Source organism: Schistocerca serialis, chromosome 9, assembly GCF_023864345.2.
Source record: "Schistocerca serialis cubense isolate TAMUIC-IGC-003099 chromosome 9, iqSchSeri2.2, whole genome shotgun sequence".
NCBI classification, from domain to species: Eukaryota; Metazoa; Arthropoda; class Insecta; order Orthoptera; family Acrididae; genus Schistocerca; species Schistocerca serialis.
Genome location: NC_064646.1, coordinates 403,331,076 through 403,347,856, shown reverse-complemented (window position 1 = coordinate 403,347,856; position 16,781 = coordinate 403,331,076).

Here is a 16,781-nt window from a genome sequence, read left to right as displayed (position 1 = left end):
AACACCAGTGGTATCTCATGTAACACACCCAATTCTCTGCCACTACTACACCCATAGGCAATGGCCTGAAGGCAGCTCACATTAACCAAAAATGCATTCAACTGTTCATGAATTGCGGCTAGCTCCTCCTGCATCTGACACAGCACGCACACATCCTACTCACGCTAGCAAGATTGTCTGAAGAAGTAAAATATAGAAGCAGACAGAAATCTAGATATGTGACTTGCTACCCTCCTGATGTCTCACCAATGGACACTGATGCTTTAATGAGCTATGTAGCTGACTGTTCACAAGAAAAGAAGACTATGCTACAGAGTGCCTTAATTTACCCTTACAATTAGAAACGTGAGATTAGACCTCTTAAACAGAAAAAAAACATGCACAAAATTTAAGAAATATAGTACCAGTAAAGCACAGGAAAAGCTATACAGGGTGGAGAAAAATTTTGTCATGATATTTTAACGCTGGATAGCTGATGCTAGTATGAACCAAAATTATTAACGTTGTGTAGGTTGACAATGCACCATTTTTAAACTACGAAAACTTGGCACCACATGCTCCAATTGACCATGACCATGACGAGCAGCACTGTGATTGTTGGTTCACACATACAAACGTCCCTCAACCCACCACTGCCCAACGAGATACACACACATGTTGAATAGGTCTTGCTGTTTGTCTCCACCTTGCGTCAGAGGCATTCACACGTAAGCTTCGCTTCGGAGCACACACGTTACCTGTGATTTAGCTATACAGTAAGCAAGGCGGCACAGTGTTCATTTGAAAAACAACAAGATGCAGTTTTTGTTTATGGACTAGCCAATGGTAATGCACATGTAGCTTGATGGTTGTGCGAGGAATGGTACCCAGCAAGACACCACCCACACCCGTAAACGTTTACAGCAATTCACTGGTGACTTGGTGAAACAGGCTCATTAGCGAGATATCATAGTGATAATGGAAGACCTGGAACACGACGTGATGCTGCAGTTGAAGAAACTGTTCTCAAGCACTTCGAGGAAGCACCTATGAGAAGTGCTTGAGTGGTTGGACACGACATTGGGGGGTGGAAGGGGGGGTCACTCATCGGCTAGTCTGGAAAGTTGTGAGAGGGATGATTGCCAGCATCCATATAGTTTCCACCCTGCCCAAGACCTAAATCCTGTGGCGGACTATAAACCCAGGATAGGGGTTTGCCAGTGGTTTCTGTGATGTGTTGCACAAGATCCCATTGTGTTGTTTATGGAAGAGTGCTACTTCCATCAGGATGGGCATTAACAACACTTGAAACATTCATTGCTGGGTAAAGGGAAATCCTCACATCACGTATGTTCATCGACACCATGAACAATTTTTGCTTAACATTTGGGTAGGCATTGTGGGTGACCATCCGATTGGACTGGTCCATCTACCTCCTTGACTTACTGGAGCAAATTACCTGCACTTTTTGCAAGAAACTCTACCCGGCCTGCTGGAAGATGTTGTCCTGGACATGCGGCTATGCATGTGGTTGCAGCATAATGGGGCGCCCACACTTAATAGTTGTGCCGTATGTGGATATTTAAATGAACTCTTTGACGGCCAGGTAATTGGCAGAGTTGCTTGAGGGACATGGCCCCCATGATCAACAGACCTCACACCACCGGACTTTTTCCTGTGGGGATTCTTCAAGGTACAAGTTCACTCACCCAGACATGAACCATCTAGAAACAAAGAGGAATTAATGGATTGCATTCAACATGCCACCAAACACATCAGGGCAATGCCAGAAATCTTTGAAAGAGTTTGACAAAACACTGTTCGACGTTATCAAGCATGTGTCATTCCAGAGGTTTGCCAGTTCGAGCGCCTGCTGTAAGTAAACAATGTCTTAGCTACAAAAAAGGCCCTTTTCAGGGACAACACAATTTGTAAAAGACTTTCTGTATGTGAATTAACAGTTGTTGACAGGTTTGTTCCTGGTACGTCTTATCATGAAACTACAATGGATCTGTCGGGACCCCGGCGGGTTTGCCCCCAGGCCCCCAGAGTGGGAGGTGAGCGTGCTACCACAAAGCGTGTGGGCCCCCTTGGATACATATCGATCTATGGCAAGCAAAGCATTTGCAGTCATGCATTGTCCAGAGTATCCAGTAACAGGGTAATCTCACGGCCAATCGGAGCATGATAATAATAATAATAATAATAATTTTATTGTCATTCGGCCATTACAGCAATAGACAACGTCATATACATACTAAAATACAATTAATAGTTTGAAAGAAACAACAGGTTTCTTGTTAACATTATAGTATTATATTACAGTTGATAAATTCTCTTATGTCATAGAATGGGTGGACGACTAGCCAGTCATGAATTGTTTGTTTGAATAATTGTTCAGGTAACTCTTGAACAGATTGAGGAAGTTTATTAAATAATTTGTACCCCATGATTTCGTAACTGTTGAGTGACTTCGACAACCTGTGGTAAGGAATATAGAGGCACCTATTCCTTCTTGTATTGTGGCTGTGTACATTTTCTCTGGTTTTTGTTTCTGGTAATTTCTTCTTCGTATAAATTAGAACATAGTATATGTACAAGTTTATAACAGTCATGATTTTCTGTTCACAGAACAATGGTTTACAGTGTGCCTTATATGCAGAACCAGTAATTATCCTAATAGCTTTTTTTTGCAGTATTAATATGTCATGTACACAGCTAGAGTTCCCTCACAAAATAATTCCATATGTTATTATACTCTGAAAGAATGAAAAATAGGATGTTCTAACATATTTTTCAGGAACACAATCCATAAGTCGCCTTAACAGGTAAATAACTCTAGACAATTTACCACTAATATATTGTACATGTTGACCCCAAGATAATTTATCATCAATGTATACCCCCAAAAATTTGACATAACTTGGATCGTCTGACAGAAGCTTGTCTCTAAGACTACAGACCATCTGCTGTGTTTTGTTTTCATTCAGCAGGAATCCATTTGCCTTGAACCAATAGGATGCTTGGTCAATTGTCTTTGCTGCACAAGTTTTAAGGCTATTGAAATCCTCACTAGCATGAAGAAATGTTGTATCATCTGCATACAACACAGTGGTGGACTTGATTAATGACGGCAGATCATTTATCATTATCAGGAACAAAAAGGGGCCCAACACAGATCCCTGCGGAACACCTACCTTGACTTGCTCTATACTCGACATTTCTCTCCCTACACAAACAACTTGCTTACGATTCTGAAGATATGATTTTATTAATTTAAGGCTGTTATGTCTAATGCCATAGAATTCCAGTTTTTCTAGGAGTGGCTTATGCTTTACACAGTCAAAAGCTTTGCTTAGACCACAAAATGTGAGTTGAGCATAGCCCTTATCCTCAAACACTTGATGTAAGTATTTGACTACAAAGTCTATAGCATCCACAGTAGACAACTTTTTCCTAAAACCATACTGAGATTCACTAATTATTCCTAATTTTTCAAAAGAGACAGATAGCTGTTGGTAAATTACACATTCCAGTATTTTAGAAAAAGCTGGGACTATGGAGATTGGTCTGTAACTGCAAGGTGAGTCCATATCTCCCTTTTTATATATTGGAATTATCCTAGCCACTTTGAGTTCTTCGGGAAAATATCCTTCAGATATGCATTTATTCATACAAAGTTCCAATAGTTTAAAAATGGTGCATTGTCTACCTACACAACATTAGTAATTTTTGTTCCTACTGGCATCAACTATCCAGTGTTGAAATTTCATGACACAATTTTTCTCCACCCTGTATACATCTCTTGCCACTCAGGAGGTGTGAACAGGCGGCAGCCAGGATCTGACTAGTTTACTAAATGAACTGTCTTTAAAACAAAACAAATGGGCATATACAACACTACAAACTGATTGAATTTACACTTACAAATAGTGGTATTAAACCTCTTAAATACAAAAACAAACATGAAATTTAAGAAATTTGCTACAAGTAAAGCACAGGAAAAGCTAAACACAGCACTTAACTTGCTGCTCTGAAGATGCAAAGAGTCAACAGCAGAGATGGACTGGAATTTCCTGGCCTCCAAGATCCCCTGACCTTTCAGCATGTGATATCCTCCATTTGGGGCATTTGAAATCTCAGATCTTCCAGTGTGACCCACCACACACCATCCAGGAACTGATGCATCAAATTTAGGAGGAAGTTAATCGCATTCCAGCACCAATTCTGCAAGAGGTGATGTCTAACTTTCGTAAAAAAATTGAAATGTGTGTGAAGGAAAATGTCGGTTACCTATGTGATGTCATTTTCAGGTGAGGGTATTTTAAACTGCAAGCACTCTAAATTCATGCTGTATTTCTTTTATATCACCACAAATAAATTTGTATCACTGGAAGAGATTTCAAAATAGCCTGTATCACTGCCGCACCTGTTGTTCACTATTCACTATACTCAATATATACGTGAAATGCAATTTTTACCAACTAGAAATTAATTATCATGTAGCTGTAATATTATGAAACAAATGTGTCAAATACAAGCCAGGTCACTTATACATGCTACATTAACTTAAACATAAGGTTGTGATTGCATAAGAAGAACTAAGATTTTTTGGTGAATATACCACATCATAACTGAGACTTTTTATGTGGCTGCTAAACAGCATGACTTCACAATTCTTAAAGTTTGTTAATACTAACTCACTTTGCCACTTTACTGCTATATTAGTTCTATCATTTTGTGATTTGAATAAGTTTATGAAGAAAATAAGTAATGATTTCTATTTTTGTGTCAATCGTGACTTGTGCTGTGAAAACATATAGGAATTGATCCGAAAGTCAGATCGTGAATTAATACATTATATAGCAGGTGAAGCAAGAGATTGTCTGTTCTTGTTAATTTAAAATGAGAATTGGTACACTGTGTCAAGTTATTTGTACCAATATTAAGAAGGATAAATACTGCAGCTAAATTATTTTGATACACTATATTTGTGACATTACTACAACTTACCAATTTGTATCAAACTCACAAGTCTTATGAAAGAAGTAGTTGATAATGCTGCTCACTGTTTATGTACAAGCCAATCTCAGAAAGCAAACACTTTATGAAAAGTTGGGTCTTGGCCAAAACAAACTTATAGTGTACATACACTTTATATATAGATGAACTTACATTACTTTTTGCTTTTTTTAGTCATAGATATAATCAATATTATCTTTGTGTAAATCTTTCCATGCCAATCTTATACTGATACACTGCTAGAACTGACTAACATTATTATATGATAACTGGCTGGCTTATTTATTTGTCAATCAGTTCTGTTACTAGAGACCTGCACAATTTGGATGTGTGGATTTTTATTGGAATGGAAATGAAGTCCCATGCTTCTTTACAGAGCGTAGGGGAATGATGCGGGAGACCCGCACCGCCTTACTAGGCAAGGTCCTAATGGAGGTGGTTTGCTGTTGCCTTCCTCCGACCGTGAATGATGAATGATGATGATGAAGGCGACACAACAACACCCAGTCATCTCGAGGCAGGTGAAAATCCCAGACCCCGCCGGGAATTGAACCCGGGACCCCATGCTCGGGAAGCAAGAACACTACCCCGAGACCATGAGAGTTGAATCCAATTAGCTACACTGATAGCCAAAAGTGCATAGCTTTTGTGGTATTCATGTGGTTAAACACTTAGCTATTAGTAATCATTATTCTGTATCACTGACACACAATCACTTGTATAATGTTGTTCCAGGTAAATATTAATTTATATCTTGATAAATTTATATTCACATGGCTATGTGCCATCAGAAATTCATATCATCTGATTCTGACCAGTAGAAATTAGCAATAAGTTTACCCAAGGGCATCAACTGTGTGACAGACATTTCTGTTAGTCTATAATTGTGCACTCACTAGAAATGTAGTAATAAGGACAATGCTTTATTTCAGAGACTTCCTGATCTGTTGAGGTGTGAAGTGCCTGACTGAATCAGTGAAAAGTGCCACACTCGATGGTGACATTTCATATATGGACATGATTGCAAGACAACACAACAAGAAGAGGCCACTTGTATATTAAAAGAAATAGAAATAACCAGAGACAATGACCCATTCATGAAAATTGATAGCAAATTATATTACTTATTAAAAAGTGTTGGATAACAAACACAGCGACATGTGTATATGGATTAATTTTATTGCACAATTTCCTTAGTTTTCATTACTGACTGGAGTTATCATACTTGTGTCAATTAGTTTGTAGAGTAATTACACATCATCCTATAATTACTGAATTTGTTTTATGTAATACAGACTGAAAAGATTTTTTAAAAAAAATCACACTAATATGTAACGCTTATCGCCATTCTTAATATGTATAACTTTTGAACACATTTTCAGAAAATTGTCATGAGCAGGTAGTTTGAAAGCTCACACAAAATAGAGATATTTTAGGCCTTGTAGCTACAAACAGGCCTGGCATAATTGACCATGCCATTACAGTGACATGGATTAGTGATCATCACAGTGACTTTGGTTATAAAAGTTAATGAATCAACCAAGAATGATGGCAGAGTATATATGCTGGAAAGAGCAGACAGTTTTTAACATCCCACTTAGACAATGAATTGATGTCATTTAATTCCAGTATGATGCACATAGAGGAATTATGGGTTAAGTTTAAACAGAGTGTAAGACATACTCTGCAGAAGTACATGCTGAGTGTGTGGATTAATGATGGAAAAGACCCACCGTGAGTTAACAACAAAATTCAAAAAATGCTGAGGAAGCAAAGGCAGTTGCACTCTTGGTTCAAAAGAGAATGTGCAAGTAATGACGGATAAAATTTAATACAATTCCTGTGTATGCAAGAAGATGGATGCATGAAGCTTACAACCACCACCACTGTCATACCTTAGCAATAGATCTTGCCAATAGTGCAAGAAAATTCTAGTCCTATGTAAAATCACTAAGGCTTCTATCCAGCCACTTGTTGGGCAGTCTGGTGTGGCAGTAGAAGATAGCAAAAAAGTCACGACAATGATTAAAATTTTGCATTTAAAAAATTGTTCTTGCAGGATAATTGTACAAACATATCATCATTTAATAATCACACAGACTTCCATATGGAGGACATATGAATAAGCATCCCTGGTATAGAGAACCAACTGAAAGAGTTGAAGGCAAGTAAGTCACCTGGTCCTGATGGAATCCCAGTTCAGTCTTGCAAAGAGTACTCTACAGCACTGGCCCCTTACTTAGCTTGGATTTATTGTGAACCCCTCATCCAGTGCAAAGTCCTAAACAAATGTAAAAAGCACAAGTGACCCCTGTATACAAAAAGTGTACAATCACAGACCCTCAAAATTACGCACCAATATCTTTAACATTGTGATTCTTGAGTTTCTCCCGGCGTATTTGGTAATCAAAATATCCACAGGTGTACTGCCGGTCTACAGTGTCCAACAGCCACTGTAGACCGGCAGTACACCCGTGGATATTTTGATTATCTTTAACATTGGTTTGCTGCAAAATAACACATTCTCAGTTTGAATAGAATAAATTTCCTTGAGAGAGAAAAGCTTCTGTCCACAAATCAGCACAGTTTTAGAAAGCATCTCTCATGTGAAGTCAGACTGCACTTATCTCACATGAGATCCTGTGAACTGTGGCTGAAGGGCAAGAGGCAGATTCTGTATTCCTAGATTTCCATAAAGCATTTGACATGATGCCACGCTGCCAACTGTTCACAGAGGTACAAGCAATATGTTTCCAGGCATGTGAGTAACTTGGAAGATTTCTTACATAACAGAAGCCAGTATATTGCCCTCGACAGTGAGTGTCCATCAGAGCCAGGGGCATTGTCACGAGTGCCCCAGGGATGAGTGATAGGACTGCTGTTATTTTCTGTGTATATAATTGATCCAGTGGACAGAGTAAGCAGCAGTCTGTGGCCGTTTGCTGATAATGTAGAGGTGTATGTGAAGATGTAGTCATTGAGTGACTGTAAGAGGATACGGATGACTTAGACAAAATTTCTAGTTGGTGTGATGAATGGCAGCTATCCCTAAATGTAGAAGAAATGTAAGTTAATGCAAATGAGTGAGAAAAACAATCCCATAATGTTTGAGTACAGCACTGATAGTGTGCTGCTTGATACAGTCACATTGGTTAAATATCTAGGCACAATGTTGTAAAGCAATATGAAATTGAATGAGCACTTAAGGTTTGTAGTAGGGAAGGCAAATGGTCAACTTTAGTCTGTTGTACGAATTTTAGGAAAGTGTGGGTCATCTGTAAAGGAGACTGCATATAGGACACTAGTCTACACTACTGTTGATTACTGTTCGATTTTTTGGGACTCGCACCAGGTCAGATTAAAGGAAGACACTGGAGCAATTCAAAGGTGGGTTGCTAGACCAGTGCATGCAAACAACATGCAAGTATTAAACAGATACTTGAGGAACTCAAGTGGACATCACTGGAGGGAGGGCAAGTTATTTCATGGAATACTGTTGAGAAAATTTAGAGAATCGGCATTTTCGGCTGGCTGCAGGACGATTCTACTGCTGCCAACATCCATTTCACGTAAGGACCATGAAGATAAGATTAGAGAGATTAAGGTTCACCCGGAGGCATGCAGACAGCCATTCTTCCCTTGCTCAGTTTGCGAGTGGAACAGGAAAGGAAATGACTAGTAGTGGTACATGTTACCCTCTGACATGCACCACACAGTGGCTGGCAGACTATACATGTAGATGAAGATGTAGAATTAGGTTATTTTGTTGTCACTGTTTTGTGACACACCCAAAGCACATTAAATTTGCTTTTTCTAACATATGTCCCGTTTTTGTTCCCCACATGGCCTGGTAGAGTCTCATGCATAAGTGTGCAGTGTGATTCACTGGGGGACAAAGGGGTGTATGTAAGGTAATGTAGGAGTATGGAACAACATATTCAGATTACCTTGTGATACCATGTCAACCATAAATTACGGCACCCCATATCGTTATGTACATTACATTGATTTATACATGAATGTCACCCATAAAAAAAAAAAAAAAAAACAGTTTGCAATATAGTCAGCTGATTTTCATTGTAAATTCAGTATGTACTATTAGTTAAAGATTGTTATCAGAATTAGAGTGTAAATTGCTACAAATCTTATGACTTCTTGAATAATCAGGCAGAAAATCTGTAACTATTTTGAATCTTTTAATGTAATGTTACTGAAAATGTATTAAGAATATCAGAATCCATATAATTTAAAATTAATAAACATTTTAATGCAATGAACTTGAGCCATGGCTGGCTCAGACTATGCACTGGATTAAACCTTCATTGCAATTCTGTCCTTAGTCTCTCACAGTTATAACGATTATGCTGTTATCCTCTCCTTCCGCAGGTAGCAGCAGTGGTGTGTATCAATATTCACACCTTGGTCTATCTTTGACCTGGCACTTATAGTTTCTGGCTGGACGGTGTGAAAGAGTTTGGTGGGTTTTCGTGGAGCAGTGAGAAATTCTTGGCAGAGCGTAGTTTGGCCGGGGTCCACTGGCAGTTTCTGCGCTGTCGGAGAGTGTGGAGCTGTTCCCATTGCTATGAGGTCCGTGGCTCACCGACCCTGGACATGAAAGTTGATTTCTGATTTAACTTACCAGCAAGTCAAGACAGTTCACATTGTGTCATTTGGAGCTCGTTGGTAGCTGTTGGGATATTCCCATGAGCAACAACGTGGTTTTCAAGTTGGAAAATTCTAGCCACCCTCCAGTGGAGTTTCACTGTATTTGGTTATTTGAATTGAAGTGCACCAGAAGGATCTTCTGCCTTGTGGCCATTAATGTTCCAGTTAACTGCCCTGGGCATTGATGTAAATTTCAGGCAGTATAGTTTCCTCATCATGTTGTTGCTGTCCAGCACGGTATGTAGTTTGACAGCTCCATATATGATTGGTTATTGGTGCCAATATCTTCTGTGTTGTTTCATTGAAGTCCCTGTTGTGCCCTGATCGGGTGAAGTGGAAGTAATCTTGTCGGTGGGTCCACTGACAGTCGGTCGGCAGGGTTGTCATTGGATTGTGAATGGTTGACCTGACTGCCTGCCTCACCTTAAGCAAGCATTAGTGTTTGAATTACAGGCTGACCCTCAAACATCTGGGCGTCCTTGTGTGTACTGCCTTATCTTTTTAATTTGTTCTTCTTATTGGTACTTGTATGGCTTATAGCCAGTTTGGTATTTTAAATTAGAGTTGTTTTACTCTTAAGGCCTTCAGACTAAATTAAAAAACTGTTTCATGTAAGGACTGATATTATTTTTTTAAAAAATAGTGTTTTGGAGTTTTAAGTGTTCGGCCTTCAGCGGATTTGAATTTAACTTGTTTACTTCAGCCTAACTAAAGAACTATTTTAAGATAAGGCTTGCCTTTTATGTTTCTGATTATGCATCCATTTTAAGTTATTGGCCTTCAGCTGTTTTTAAATTAAAGTGGCTTTCAGCCAGTAATTAAGTCCCAAAGATTAAAGCAGTGTGTTTAAAAAATTTTTTTGGGCTCTCATAATGTTTGGTCAAATAATAAAATTGTATGTTCGAGTGTAACTGACAGCCCCTTATTTTGGCCCCTTTCCACAATTTATTCTATCTGTTCTGTCCTACAGGTTAAGCAGGGCATTTCAGCACTGGTTACTCAACTACAGATGTGTGTTTGAGAGAAATAATCTGCATAAATCAGGGAAACTATTACTCTACACAAGAATGTGTATCAATACACATTCATTAATAAACCATTCAGATTTATGAAACTAATTGTAATTCATGGAAATGAAAACAATCTACGACATGTTTATTCAGTTTTCATTAATGTTAGTTATATTTTATCCATGGTAGAAGCCATGGTGTACCAATGCTGGATCAGTTTTTGTGATGTCAACTGTGTACATGTCTTTGTCATAGTTTCAATGCTGTAATAAATAGTTTTTAAGTCCAACTGAGGTGTGTCTACTAAATTATTTAGTAATTAGTATGCTGTAAAAATGTCCTAATATTGCAAACACTGAATCACAGGCATGCTTACCTGGAAAAGCTATTATCTTGCTGAACTGCATACACACATTGAACTTGCTGAACTGCACACACACATTGAACTGCAGATTTTAAGTGGAGTATTGAACTGTTCTCATAGCAAGAACTGAGTGAGGTAGTGCAGTGGCTAGCATACTGGACTTGCATGCTGGAGGATGATGGATCAAACCCATGTCTGACCAACCAGTTTTAGGTTTTCCATGATTTCCTCTAATCGTTCCAGGCCTTGCTTCCTTTGAAAAGGCATGGTCGATCTCCTTCCCCAGCCTTGTCACAATCCTACATTGTGCGCTGTCTCTAATGACCTCAATGTTGACAGTACATTAAACCCAATCTTTCTTCCTTCCCATAGCAAGACTGGCACATTTAAAGGTGGATACAGTATTTCTTGGCTTTTTACCACACAAACAATTAATAAAAAAAAGCACAACTGCCTTATTATTTGTGACTGGACTGACAATATTTTAGTACAGAGGAAAGAGGATCTTATATATGATAGAGAGTTTTTGACAAAATCAGTAAGTAACTTAGGCAAGGAACAGCGAATCTGGTTGGAATCCTTACTGCTCTTTCTGTATACTGACTTGCAAACAGTATCAACAGCAACCTTACACTGTTCGTAGATGATACAGTTATCTATAACAAACTATTATCTGAAGAAATCTGCAGAAATATTGAGTCAGATACTGATAAGATTTAAAAGTGTTGCAAAGACTGGCAGCTTTTTTTAAATGTTCAGGAATTTAAAATTATGCACTCCACAAAACAAGAAAAAGGGATATGCTCTGACTGCAGATGAATCACAATCAGAATCAATCAACTCAATGAAATAACTGGGTGTAACAATTTCAATTGGTAGGGGTATTAAATGAAACAATCACACAATCTCAGTAGCAGGCAGGGCAGGTGGCAGACTTTGGTGCTTGTCAGGATACTGAGAAAACACAGTTAGCCTGTAAAGGAAACTGTGTGTTTCCCATCTCAGAAAGTGTGCAAGACATGTACCATATAAGATACTGAACATAAAGAACTGTGGCACAAATGGTACAGCATGTATGGAGGAATTTAAGCAGCGATTCTTCTCATACTCCATATGTGATTAGAATGAGAAAAATTCCTAAGTATGCTCTACTGTTCCCTTTACAGTGGTTTGCGGAGTATGTTTGTAGATTGGACTGTAGCTATAATCAAATGATAGAAAATCCAGGATGGAGTGAAACAATATTATCAGAAGGAAAGTTGCTACTCACCATATAGTGGAGATGCTGAGCTGCAGATAGGCACAACAAAAAGATTTTCACACTTAAAGCTTTTGGTCAATGGCCTTTGTTAACAATAGACACACATACATCATGCACACACATACACACACACTCACGCAAATGCAACTCACACACACGACTGCAGTCTCAGGCAATTGAAACCACACCGTGAGCAGCAGCACCAGTGCGTGATGGGAGTTGCCACTGGGTGGGGGAAAGAAGGAGCCTGGGGTCGGGAGGGGGAGGGATAGTATGGTGGGGATGATGGACAGTGAAGTGTTGCTGGTTGGGTGGTAGGCAAGGGAGAGGTGGGGGGGGGGGGAGGGGAAGTAGCAGGAAAGGAAAGACAGAAATAGAGAGAAATGAACAAAAAAATATATACAAACTAAATTAAATAAATAGAAAAATAAATAAAAAAGGGGAAAAAAGAGACTGGATGTGGTGGTGGAATGATGGCTGTGTAGTGCTGGAATGGGAGTAGGGAAGGGGCTGGATGGGTGAGGATAGTGACTAACAAAGGTTGAGGCCAGGAGGTTTACAGGGACATAACCCTTTGAGGAGTGAACTGAGCCATGATCCACCCCCACTGCCCCCAAACCACCCCCTGTTAACTTTCCAGAATCTCTTAACCTCAAACCTTGCCTCACCATCATTCCTCAAATCCCTCAACACGCAGACCTTACATTCGCAGAAAGAACCGCAGTCCACCATCTAAAAACTGACCCTGACAGTATAACCCTACCTTCAGCCAAAGGCTCCACTACTGTTGTTCTGAACCGCATACCTGAATACCTGGTGGAAGGACTCCACCAGCTGTCAGGTACTTCCACTTACAAACCTTGTCACAGTGACACCATTCCAGTAATCCTGCAGGATCTCCAGTCACTACTCAAATTCTTAGGCCCACCCCAGAACCTCTCCCTGGAATCCACCTCTCTACTCACCTCTATCACTCCCCGCACATCTACCTTCTACATGCTTCCTAAAGCCCATAAAACTAATCACCCAGGACGCCCCATTGTGGCCAGTTACTGTGGACCCACTGAGAGAATTTCTGTTCTCGTAGGCCAACACCTTCAACCTGTTACCCTGAACATACCCTCCTATATAAAAGATATGTACCATTTCCTCCACTGTCTCTCCCAGTTCCTGTCCCTTTACCACATAGTGCCCTGCTCGTCACTATTGCCGGCCGAAGTGGCCGTGCGGTTTAAGGCGCTGCAGTCTGGAACCGCAAGACTGCTACGGTCGCAGGTTCGAATCCTGCCTCGGGCATGGATGTTTGTGATGTCCTTAGGTTAGTTAAGTTTAACTAGTTCTAAGTTCTAGGGGACTAATGACCTCAGCAGTTGAGTCCCATAGTGCTCAGAGCCATTTTTTTTTCGTCACTATTGATCCCACCTCTCTGTGCTGTTGAACACTACCTTTCCCAACACCTGATGGATTCCAAACCTCCTTCCTAGTTGCCATGACCCCTATATTCTCACCCACAATTACTTCTCCTTTGAAGGCATTACCTACAAACAAATCTAGGGTATTGCTACAGGCACCTGCATGGCACCATTCTATGCCAACCTATTTGTGGGCCATTTAAAGGAATGCTTCCTAAACACCCAGAATCCTAAACCCCTCACCTGTTTCAGATTCATTGATGACATCTTTGCTATCTAGATCAAAGGTGAGGATACCCTATCCACATTCCTCCTGAACCTCAACACCTTCTCCCTTATTTGCTTCACCTGGTCCTACTCAAGCCAACAAGCCACCTTCCTAGATGTTGATCTCCACCTCGAAGATGGCTACATCAGTACCTTCATCCATATCAAACCTACTAACCACCAGCAACACCTCCACTTCGACATCTGCCACCCATTCCATCCAAGAAGTCCTGTCCGTACAGCCTAGTCACCCATGGTCGTCGTATCTGCAATGACGAGCAGTCCCTCTTGAAATACACTGAGGGTCTAACTGAAGCATTCACTGACCATAATTATTCTCCCAACTTTGTACAAAAACAAATTTCTCATGCCTTATCTTCCCAGTCTCCCACCACCTCCAAAGCCCCACTGTCAGGCTACAGAGGAGCATTCCCCTTGTAACTCGGTACCACCCAGGACTGGAGCAGTTGAATTACATTCTCCACCAGGATTCTGATTACCTATCACCATGCCCAGAAATGAGAAATGTCCTGCCCACTATCCTTCCCATCCCTCCCACAGTGGTATTCTGCCGTCCACCAAACCTACACAATATATCCTTACATAACCTCTGCTTCTAGTCACTTACCTCATGGCTCATAACCCTGTAATAGACGTAGATGCAAGATCTGTCCCATACATCCTCCCACCACGACCTACTCTAGTCAAGTCACTAACATCATCTATCCCATTAAAGGCAGGGCTACCTGTGAAAACCAATCATGTGGTCTACAAGCTCAGCTGCAAACACTGAGCTGCATTCTATGTAGGCATGACAACCAACAAGCTATCTGTCCGCATGAATCGCCACCGACAAACTGAGGCCAAGAAACAAGTGGACCACCCTGCTGCTGAACATGCTGCCAAACAAGATATCCTTCATTTTAATGACTGCTTCACAGCCTGTGCCATATGGATCCTTCCCACCAACACCAGCTTTTCTGAATTGCGCAGGTGGGAATGTTTGCTGCGATACATCCTACATTCCCGTAATCCTCCTGACCTCAACCTTCGTTAGTCACTGTCCTCACCCATACAGCCTCTTTCCTGCTCCCATTTCAGCACTACACAGCCATCATTCCAACACCATATCCAGTCTCTCTTTTTCTATTTATTTTACTTTATTTATATTTTTATACATTTTTTATTCATTTCTCTCTGTTTTTCTCTATGTCTCTCCTTTTTCGCTACTTCCCCTGTTGTAGGTTGGCAGGAGAGCCAACACCGTGTTACTAGAGGAAGCCGAAAGGCACGCGTTTTAGCTCACGCAGGCTGGCGTGAGGTCTGGATCAGGACAAGGAAATTAGAATTTAGAAAAAACGGACGTAGCTGGTGGAATACTTAACTTCAATCGATTAATGGTGAACGTCGCTCTTGACAGTACATGATTCAGTATCAATAGTAACTGGTAATGGTGCCTTGCTAGGTCGTAGCAAATGACGTAGCTGAAGGCTATGCTAACTATCGTCTCGGCAAATGAGAGCGTATTTTGTCAGTGAACCATCGCTAGCAAAGTCGGTTGTACAACTGGGGCGAATGCTAGGAAGTCTCTCTAGACCTGCCGTGTGGCGGCACTCGATCTGCAATCACTGATAGTGGCGACACGCGGGTCCGACGTATACTAATGGACCGCGGCCGATTTAAAGGCTACCACCTAGCAAGTGTGACACCACATTCCTCCCCCGCAAATAGGCGTACGGTTGTGGCATAAGGCTTCCTCCCGCTGTAGGGAGAACCCCATGTTGACGTATGCGACGAGGTGGGAAGCCTAACAACAGGCGAGGCTGTGCCACCCGCATCCAGCCATTCGGACCGCAGGGAGCTAGGAAACGCCTGAGAACCTGCTCCAGGGTGCACGCCAACATGCGGTGTATGTGCCCACAGAGAGACAGGAGGGGCCGAAGAGTCAACCTCCATTTGTCCGGGGCACCCGACGGGCGAAGACGACATACGGTCCGGAGCGGGCAAGAGTTCCATGTCGGAGGACAACTGGTCACAGGAAGCGATCGGCGATGCGTGACCCAGGGAGGCGCCCGGCGGTTGCAGCGACGCGTCCACTATGGGCGTCGCCGGCAGGAGAACAGGCGGCGGCGGCGGCGGCGCGTCGCCATGGGGCAAAATGGAAGGCAGCGTCGGTAACACCTGGGGCCGAGGCGAGCCAGTAGATGGGTCCCCAGGGTGCTGACCGGACGGCACCATCGCTGAAAGCAGACGGAGTGCTGCAGATCCCGTGTGACGACAGAGGCGCAGCTGATTGAGATGCCGACGCACCTCAGCAGAGGCCCCCAAAACCAGATACATAGCGCGGCCGAGGCAGCGAAGAATGCACCCTTCGAGCCAACGCTGTGAACCTCGATAGTGGCGGTGGCAGACAACGTCGCCTGGGGCAAAAGCAGGTGTCTGCCGCTGCACAGGAACCTGATGCAGCGGATGTAGCAAAGACACCAAGGTTCAATGGTGACGACCGTGGAGCAACTCAGCCGGCGAGTGACCATCTCGGGGCTGAGAGCGATACGAGAACAAAAAGAGCGATAACGAGTCCTTCCAAGAATGCGACTCTTTCAACTTCAACATCTGTGACTTGAAAGTCCTGACCAGTCGTTCAGTGGCACCGTTTGACTGTGGCGAAAACGGCGCAGACGTCAGATGTTGAATACCATTGGCCTCCCAGAATGACTGAAATTCTGCGGACATGAATTGTGGGCCATTGTCGGAAACAATAGTCTGTGGAAGACCTTCAATGCAAAAGAAAGCATATAATG